The sequence below is a fragment of the Hyperolius riggenbachi genome, chromosome 6 (assembly GCF_040937935.1).
Source record: "Hyperolius riggenbachi isolate aHypRig1 chromosome 6, aHypRig1.pri, whole genome shotgun sequence".
NCBI lineage: Eukaryota > Metazoa > Chordata > Amphibia > Anura > Hyperoliidae > Hyperolius > Hyperolius riggenbachi.
This window is the reverse complement of record NC_090651.1, coordinates 171028030-171038507: the sequence shown is the minus strand read 5'-3', so window position 1 is coordinate 171038507 and position 10478 is coordinate 171028030. Positions and strand designations below refer to the sequence as shown.

The window sequence follows — 10478 nt, the reverse complement described above, 5'->3', positions numbered from 1 at the left end:
ATACTATGCTTTAAACATTTTAAAGGGAACCTGAGACGCAGGGAGTTAAAGAACTGATACTTGGGGCTTTCGCCAGCCCCATGGACACCGTTTCCTCCCTCACCATAGTCCCTGGCCGCCTGTTTTTTTTTACCCGGTAATAGTGCTCCAGTCACATCAGTCAGGGTCCACTGCACATGCGCAGAATGCTCCTGTGATGAAAGCACGCATGGCTGAGCCATGCATGCACAGTGGACCCAGACTGGAGCCCTAATATCGGGAGGGATTACAGAAGACCAGAGCAGAAGGGGAGGATGGCGAGGGAGGCAATGGTGTTTATGTGGCATGAAGAAGCCCCAAATAAGTGTAAATTCTTTACCTCCCTTACCTCCCTGGTAAAAAATGCACCGACTTCTAATGAACTTAAACTGTAATTAAAATAGAAAAATATGATAAAATGTTCTATTTCTCAGATAGTCATCATAAATAATTTTTACATACAGTAATAGCTGTGCTTAGTTCACAGAAATGAAATAAACAAAATCAAAATTAGTTACTTGTGCTGCTTCAATAAAGCAGTCCCCGTATTTTTAAAGTCAGATATATACATCTGATTGTGACTGTATATATGTGTACACAGGAATCTCATATATACTAAATAACATCTATGCTGTAAGTATAAAGCCTGATGTGTAGCAGTGTCACTAATAGAAATGGTCAATGAGATAGAAATAATTCTGCGTGGATTCTGATTTATGCAAATGTATGCTCTCTTTGCGCATGAAATCAAATAATTTGATATGTTAAAATTTGGTTTGGTGACTACGAATTAAATGGTACCTGACAAGGATGAAAAGAAAAGTTTTATACATACCTGGGGCTTCCTACAGCCCCCTTCAGGCTAATCAGTCCCTTGCTGTCCACCTCCACCACCTGGATCTTCTTCTATGAGTCCTGGCAATTCAGCCAGTCTTCCACAGCCAGGAGCGTTCTGCACCTGCGCAACAGTGCTGCGCAGGTGTAATACGCTCCCGGCGGCGGAGTGTGTGCATGCGCACTACGCCAGACTGGCTCAAATACCTGGACTCATAGCAGAAGATCCAGGTGGCGGAGGAGGACAGCGAGGGACTGATTAGCCTGAAGGGGGCTGGAGGAAGCCCCAGGTATGTATAAAACTTTAATTTTCATCTGTCTCAGGTTTACTTTGTTACACAGAAGCACTATACTCTACATATGCACTCTCCACAGAGCTGCAGGGAATCCACCGAGAATGTTGTGCACATTGAACACAGAGGTGTTGTCTATCACCCATAAACCTGGTTCAGATTGTGCATGAAGAATGTGTAATAGAGGAAGAATCTCCTTATTTCCCTGCAGAGTACCTGCACATCACTCTTATGCTGGGCATACACGGCTTGAGAATGCGCCGGTATCGAGCCACTGGCTCGATGCCGGCTCGTCTGCGCGGATCGATTCCCGCGGGCGCTGCTAATCAGCATTTCGTTTGCTCCAATTGTTCTCCCCGCTGGTATCGAGCGCAGAATCGATCCGGCGGGGTATCGGACAGGTTGAATATTATCAATCGAGCCATCAGCGGCTCGATTGATAATATAAAACGAGCCGTGTATGCCCAGCATTACATGTACCCATAGTTACATTGCCTCGGGCCTGATAGATGTTCTTTGTTCCGGTCTGTACCTTTTACAAGTACTCTTACCAAGGACTAGTTTTAATCTATGACTAAAGGGAATAAATATGACAGTCTCCATATCCTTCTCACTTCAGTTGTCTTTTAAAATTCCTAAGCATTGGCAGTTAAGAGACGAATTTCATGTCACATACTTTCAGCCAACAAGATTGTAATATGCAAATTAGAGGAGTCGGAGGAATCCTAAACTGAGGAGTCTGAGGATTTTTGTACCGACTCCACAGCCCTGGTTCTGAGGGCTAATCCACTGGGGGTTGGGTGAGTGTGTGTGTGTTGTGTGTGTGTGTGTACGCTCCACTGGGAGTGGGGGTCTGGGGAGAATGCGGGGATGCTCCACTGTGTGTGGAGGACTGGGGGGGGGGGGGGGGAATAGGAGGATTGTGACCTGAGCGCCCTGGAGGGTGAGGGAGGGTTTCTTACTAGGCTTCAGTCTTTTCCTATGGCGTCCCACATTGCATCATGCGACTACCAAACCTCCTCATTACGGGTTGCAGGAGGAAGTGTGGTAGTCATGTGACACGACGCAAGATGCAAGGAAGAAGACAGAAGCCTGGTAAGTGAACGCTCCCTCAGATTTGATCGACCTGTGATCAGACCTGTTTTCACAGATCCTTTAGCCAGTGTGAACGAAGCCTTACGGATCCGGTTGAAGAGGAAATCGCATTACCGGATGAGTTTGGCTTTAAAATCCGATGTGAACAGGGCCTAAGCATAAAAGATACGTGGCTAGCGATATGAAGTCAAATCCCGAAGATTTAATATAAAAAAAAAATATATAAATATACATACATACATACATATAGCCTGTGGCATTTAAACGATGCCCAATTGGCACTAAGGGGCCTAAAGTGTGCCAAGAAAACATCCCCTACACCATTACACCACTACCTGCACAGTGGTAACAAGGCATGATGGATCCATGTTCTCATTCTGTTTACTCCAAATTCTGACCATCGAGACTCAAACAAGGGCAACATTTTTCCAGTCTTCAACTGTCCAATTTTGGTGAGCTTGTGAAAATTGTAGCCTCTTTTTCCTATTTGTAGTGGAGATGAGGGGTACCCGGTGGGGTCTTCTGCTGTTGTAGCCCATCCGCCTCAAGGTTGTGCGTGTTGTGGCTTCACAAATGCTCTTCTGCATACCTCGGTTGCAACGAGTAGTTATTCCAGTCAAAGTTGCTCTTCTATCAGCTTGAATCAGTCAGTATATATATATATATATGCAACGAGTAGTTATTCCAGTCAAAGTTGCTCTTCTATCAGCTTGAATCAGTCAGTATATATATATATATATATATATATATATATATATATATATATATATATATATATATATATATATACATACATACATATACATATACATACACACACACACACACACACACACACACACACATATATATAGTATGGACTGTTCTGCACTTTTTGTCTCTGCATGTTTGTCTTTTTGTACTTCCTGTGTTTACTTTGAGCAAGTGTAAGGTGCCAAACCCAATTCCGGGCATGACCCAGTCGTGCTTGGCGAATAAATTTGATTCTGATTCTGATTTCTGATTCTGATATATATATACATATACACACACACACAAACACACACTTTTTGTGATCTCAGGATGGCAGTAGGCATAAATATATACAGAGTTTTTCTAACTATGAAACCAGGGGTATTGTATAATCAAATTATCTGTCCTTGTGCAAAAAGATGTACATAGGCATGTCAACACGTCCTTTTAAGGCCAGAATAGGGAATCACCTACCCAATATTGCTAGTGGAAAACCAGTGTCGCCGCTCGCAGAACATTTTCAGAATTACTATGTGGATGGACTGAGGGCAAAGGTTATCTAGGTTGTAAAACCAAATATATGCAAAGGCAATTTTGAAAAAGTTCTCCTTCAGCGGGAGGCTGCCATGATGTATAACCTTAGCTCTCGGGGCACCAGACGGCTTGAACGTGGATTTTTCTTTAAGAAGTTACTTATAAATACTCCACAGCTTCCTTTTGCTGTCCTGAACTGTACAAGAAGTGCGGTATGAGGTCATGTGGGACCAGCGCTTGAGAGCAGAGAGGAGCGCAGTGTACAAGAGACTATCACTGAGCATTCATTGGAGCTCTCTAGCTGTATGCACTTTAATCGATGGGGTGGTGAGAGTCTGCACATTATGCTGTAGCATGGCTTGCGGTTTACTGCACGCTTGTGCTTAGCAGATCCACTTGATCGCTTATCTAACAGCGCAGGCAGCTTCTAAGGTCTGTACTTTTTTGGCCACACATTGCCTTGATACTGTGGTTGATTGGAAGAAAAGGCAACTGCGGATAGCATTGCTCTCTTGGAACTTTCACCACATGTGGGTGGCCATCTGACTTGATGCAGTGTTGAGGAGTGTTTAGGAGAAAGCATTACAAAAGTGCCATGTGTCAGCAGTGTCATCTTTCCCTGTCGAATTGTTATCAAGCATTGCCATGATGAACTCTGTGCACATATACCTTATTGTACCATTTAGCCAGATCTAATTTTGTCAGCGATGAGACAACAGGTCTCAGTGTAAATGGCGTGTTTGTGTGGGCAGGCCAGCTTTGAGGTTTTTAATGTGATTGACAGATCTGTCAACATTTTATCGATAATTGTCTTGGTGTATTATCTATAGGCCAACCAAGACAAACCATTCCCCCCCCCCCCCCCCCCCCCCCATTTACTGTGCTGTGTCACACTCCCCATGATATGCCAGCTACCCACCTACCATACCATACTGTGCCACCCACCCATAATGTGCCAGCTACCCACCCTTTTACCCAGTACTGTGCCATCTACCCTCACTATGAAGTGCCAGCTACCCACCCCCTAAACCGTACTCCACCTTCACCATGACATGCCAGCTAATTCCCCCGCCACACACACAGTACTCTGCCACTCTCACCATGGCATGCCAGCTACCCTCCCCCTACACCGTACTGTGCCACCTCACCATGACATACCAGCTACACATCCTATACTGTGTCACCCTCATCATGATGTGCCAGCTACCTACACCCTACACTGTACTGTCTCATCTACTTTCACTATGGTAAAGCTATACAAGGGGATCACTAAACCACCAGGGAAAACTATGGAAGGAGGACCCCTAGACTGCCAAGGAAAACATATGGAAGGTTGTGGTGAGGACCACAAGACTAGGGAAAGCTATGCAAGGGGGAGGGGTACTACTAGGCCATCAGGGAAAGCTATGGGAGTGATACAACTAGCCTACCATGGAAATCTACATGAGCGGGACCACAAATTAAAGGGGAATTTAAGTAAGAGGTATACGGAGGCTGCCATATTTATTTCCTTTTAATCAATACCAGTTGCGTGGCAGCCCTGCTGGTCTATTTCTCTGCAGTATCATCTGAATAACACCAGAAACAAGCATGCAGCTAGTCTTGTCAGATCTGACTTTAAAGTCTGAAACACCTGATCTGCTGCATGCTTGTTCAGAGGCTATGGCTAATAGTATTAGAGGCAGAGGATCAGTACGGCTGCCAGGTAACTGGTATTGATTAAAAGGAAATATGGCAGCCTCCGTATACCTCTTTCTTCAGTTCCCCTTCAAACCTACTGAAAGGGGGGGGGGGGGTTCTAGTCCACTAGGGAATGCCATTGGGAGGGAGTGGGGGACCACTAGACCACCAGGAAGAGCTGTACAAGGGGTGGGCCACTAGACTATCAGGGGAAGCTATACGGGGGGGGGGGGGGGGGGGGGGGGTAACTGCTAGACCATCAGGGAAAGCTTCCTCACCAGATCTGTGCATTTACCAAAAGCAGCAACAATCAATACATATTTCTACGAAGAAACTGGCAGGCACAAAATAGATGTGGCCATGTTTTGGAAAACAGCTGTGTAGTTATAGGGTAGACCAGGTAGGGTCCAACTTCCCTCTAACGCACAGGTGTCAAACACATGCCCCGCGAGCCAAATGCAACCCTCCTTGCCATTTTATGTGTTCCTGCAGAGCTTCAAACGTGCATAATTGTAAGCAGTAAAACAATAAGCACACAATGCTTTTCCAGAGAATCATCAAAAGGTGGCGACTGTGCTTCGGATTGAAATATTGTCAGTTTTAGGTGAAATCAGCAAGAACCCATGGGACCCCTCAGCAAAATTACCATTGGGTCCCCTCTTAGCATTCAAACCCCCTTGTGTGGCAGATTATCAAAACGACTATGGGGGAGAGGAAGCTTGGCATCCAGCCTTGTACCACAATGTATTAACACATACATTTTTTTAGCATTAGCGATGCAACGCCAACAAATGTTTGCGTTGCAACGCTAACAAATGTTCGCGTTGCAACCAGCTAAATTTTGTTAGCGTTGCACCGCTAACGTGAAAAAAATGTATGCATTAATGTTCCTGCACCAGCGGGAAAGCTAAAAAATGTAAGCAATGCGGCCTGCCGACCCCGAGGTTGGCAAAAACAAAAACTAGCTGGCAGCGGGGGACTGGAGCAGCAGTGAGTGACTACGAGGGCACAGGATGGCTGCATGGGGCTGGTAGAAGCCCCGTGCAGCCATATTCTTTTTTTTCTGACAATTCCTTTAAGACTAGGTTTTAGATTTTGGCCCCTTACGTGATTGAGTTGACTACGGGCAGCACGGTGGCATAGTGGTTAGCGCTCTCGCCTTGCAAGTGCTGGGTCCCCTGATCGAATCCCAGCCAGATCAACATCTGCAAGGAGTTTGTATGTTCTCCGTGTCTGCGTGGGTTTCTTCCGGGCACTCCGGTTTCCTCCCACATCCCAAAAACATACAGATAAGTTAATTGGCTTCCCCCCAAAAAAAATTGGCTCTAGACCAAACATGCACTACACGATACATACATATGACTATGGTAGGGACTAGATTGTGAGCCCCTCTGAGGGACAGTGACAAGACAATACATGTCCTCAAAAAATTAGCATATTGTGATAAAGTTCATTATTTTCTGTAATGTACTGATTAACAGACTTTCATATATTTTAGATTCATTACAAACAAACAAACAAACAAACAAACACAGAACATTTATATTGCGCTTTTCTCCTGGCGGACTCAAAGAGCCAGAGCTGCAGCCACTAGGACGCGCTCTATAGACAGTAGCAGTGTTGGGGAGTCTTGCCCAAGGTCTCCTACTGAATAGGTGCTGGCTTACTGAACAGGCAGAGCCGAGATTTGAACCCAGGTCTCCTGCGTCAGAGGCAGAGCCCTTAATCATTACACTATCCAGCCACAACTGAAGTAGTTCAAGCCTTTTATTGTTTTAATATTGATGATTTTGGCATACAGCTCAGGAAAACCCAAAATTCCTATTAAAAAAATTAGCATATTTCATCCGACCGATAAAAGAAAAGGGTTTAAAAAAAAAAGTCAACCTTCAAATAATTATTTTCAGTTATGCACTCTAATACTTGTCCAGGAATCCTTTTGCAGAAATGACTGCTTCAATGCGACATGGCATAGAGGCAATAAGCCTGTGGTACTGCTGAGGTGTTATGGAGGCCCTGGATGCTTCGATAGCAGCCTTAAGCTCATGCAGAGTGTTAGGTCTTGCGTCTCAACTTTCTCTTCACAATATCCCACAGATTCTCTATGGGGTTCAGGTCAGGAGAGTTGGCAGGTCAATTGAGCACAGTAATACCATGGGTCAGTAAACCATTTACCAGTGGTTTTGGCACTGTGAGCAGGTGCCAGGTCGTGCTGAAAAATGAAATCTTCATCTCCATAAAGCTTTTCAGCAGATGGAAGCATGAAGTGCTCCAAAAATTCCTGATAGCTAGCTGCATTGACCCTGCCCTTGATAAAACACAGTGGACCAACACCAGCATCTGACATGGCACCCCAGACCATCACTGACTGTGGGTACTTGACACTGGACTTTTGGCATTTCCCTCTCCCCAGTCTTCCCCTAGACTCTGGCACCTTGATTTCCGAATAGCATGCTAAAGTTGCTTTCATCCGAAAAAAGTACTTTGGACCACTGAGCAACAGTCCAGTGCTGCTTCTCTGTAGCCCAGGTCAAGCACTTCTGCCGCTGTTTCTGGTTCAAAAGTGGCTTGACCTGGGGAATGCGGCACCTGTAGCCCATTTCCTGCACACGCCTGTACACTGTGGCTCTGGATGTTTCTACTCCAGACACAGTCCACTTCTTCCGCAGGTCCCCCAAGGTCTGGAATCGGTCCTTCTCCACAATCTTCCTCAGGGTCTGGTCACCTCTTCTCGTTGTGCAGCGTTTTCTGCCACACTTTTTCCTTCCCAGCCTTCCCACTGAGGTGCCTTGATACAGCACTCTGGGAACAGCCTATTCATTCAGAAATTTCTTTCTGTGTTTTACCCTCTTGCTTGAGGGTGTCAATGATGGCCTTCTGGACAGCAGTCAGGTTGGCAGTCTTACCCATGATTGCGGTTTTGAGTAATGAACCAGGCTGGGAGTTTTTAAAAGCCTCTGGAATCTTTTGCAGGCGTTTAGAGTTAATTAGTTGATTCAGATGATTAGGTTAATAGCTCGTTTAGAGAACCTTTTCATGATATGCTAATTTTTTGAGATAGGAATTTGGGGTTTTCATGAGTTGTATGCCAAAATCATCAATATTAAAACAATAAAAGGCTTGAACTACTTCAGTTGTGTGTAATGAATCTAAAATATATGAAAGTCTAAGGTTTATCAGTACATTACAGAAAATAATGAACTGTATCACAATATGCTAATTTTTTGAGAAGGACTTGTATACTCTTTACAGCGCTGCGTAATACAGTATATCAGCGCTATATAAATACATAAATAAATACCTGGCCTAACTTATTGCCATTTTGCAGGTATGTTTTACGTCATCTGCGGTGTTCTCCAAAGGGGCAGGGAAACCAGTGCTATGCAAACACTGGAATACCGAATGTATGTATCTTGGAAAGAGCAGCATGCGGTCTTTGCTTCCCATCTCCTACTCATCCATCAGTATACAATAGGCTTCCACACCAACACTCACATTAGCTAGACCAATCGTAGTCTCAGATGTCTAACTCCTAGCCCTCTCTATTTGTAGGTACTCCTCCACTAGTGAAAGACTAGATATGGGCGGCATCGTAATCCAGCCCGTCTTGTCTCTCTAGGCCAATGCTAGGGCTATACTTCTGCTTTAACCTTCCTGGCGGTAACCTCGAATCAGGGGCGAAATGGAAAAAAGAAGCCAGGAGCGGTAATCCCAAGCCTGACTTGGGGTAGCTGCCGGGAGGATTGTGCAGGAGTATCGGGAGGCTCGGGAAAGGGGTACATGAAAAATGTCCGAGACTACTCACCTCGCTCCCGCTGAAACTCCAGGCCCTTGTTAAATGCTATTCTCCTCCGAGTTGTAGTAACTTGGGGGGAAACACAATTAAGGCACCAGCTATTGCTGGCGGATGAAATTAATCACTGGGCGCTGCTATATCTGTAATTCCCATTACAGCCTATGGAGGTGCACAAATGATCGTCGAAGCGATGCACCGAAATGAGCCGATAGGTACCCCAATACCAGCCGTGGGCAAAGTAACGCCCGTTAGCCACAGCCAGCATGTTTAGCTTTTTAATCTGCCCCACCAATGCAGACCCAGTTTCAGTGCCAGCCTCCCTTCTCTCCTTTCTTTCTTTCTTTGCAGAGTTGCGAGCGGAGCATTCATGTGGTTACTAACCTGCTCTAAGCCTCTAGCTGCACAACCAGTGTCACATCTCCATGACTACAGCTGCGAATTGCCAAGCGACACACAGCTGTGGCCATTAAGCTGGAAGCTGTGAGTGTCGGAGTAGCCTCAGAGACCAGCACAGAGAGGAGGAGTAACCTCATTTATGCTCTGCTTGAAACTCTGCATAGAGGGGGAGAGGCACATCTGCAAATGGGAGCGGGCTGCCCAATATTGCAGGAATGCCTAATACTGAGAGCACAACTGGCTACCTAAACTGGGGAGGAGGCTACATATTACTGAAGGCACACCTGGCCTCTTATACTTGGGGGCGGGAGGACTGGAGCTCAATGGCTAACTGAACAGGGGGCTGAACTAAGACTAGGGATGCATGTAGCTTCTAGTACAGGAGGGGGGACGTCAGCTGCTGCTCATCTACGGGGTGCTACTGCTTTGCCCGCGGCCCATACGGGACACTCCCTTTTCTCCCCCAGACCGGCAGATAAGCTCATTGGAAAGCACAGGATGGTAGCTCAGAAGCAGTTGGGAACCAAATGGCTATATTGTTAAGTGTTCCTGCCTTACTGTTACCAACTTTTGTCTGGATTGTGACTACTCTCTGCCTGCCGCCTGCACTGACCTCTGCCTGGGTTTTGACTATTCTCTGCCTGCCGCCTAAGACTTCAAGCAATGGGAATAAAGTCTGAAAGGAACTTTGGCACCATCTGTGCCATTTCCTGTTTCAAAATATACCACACGTGGGAGGTGTATTAGGTATATATGTACATCCTATATAATAAAACCCTAACTGTTCCTGCGTCATCCTGTCCGTGTCCGTTTTTTGCTACTGCGCAGCACAGACAGCAGGACAAGGCCAGGGAGCTGGGCAGACAGGTGCACGCGCGGTGGACAGGTGCCCTGACTGGCGGTGGTGGCTTGACGAGACCTAGACACAAGTACTGTATATTCTGGTGCCTTATTTGTACAGTTTCACTATTTTTTAAGTTTATTTAAAATTTTTATTTCAACAATTTTGTGTTCGTCTTTTCTTGTATGCAGGATGTCTACCAGGCCTTTATTCAGATATATTTTGGTGAAGGGACACTGTAGGGGGGGAGGGGGGTAAA

General features: G+C 45.6%; 1 protein-coding gene across 1 annotated transcript in view; it reads right to left on the bottom strand.

Annotated features, from left to right (window-relative positions):
* Window positions 1-10478, bottom strand: part of ST13 (ST13 Hsp70 interacting protein) — a 114315-nt gene that overhangs the window by 77942 nt on the left and 25895 nt on the right. The gene's annotated exons all lie outside the window — the stretch shown is intronic.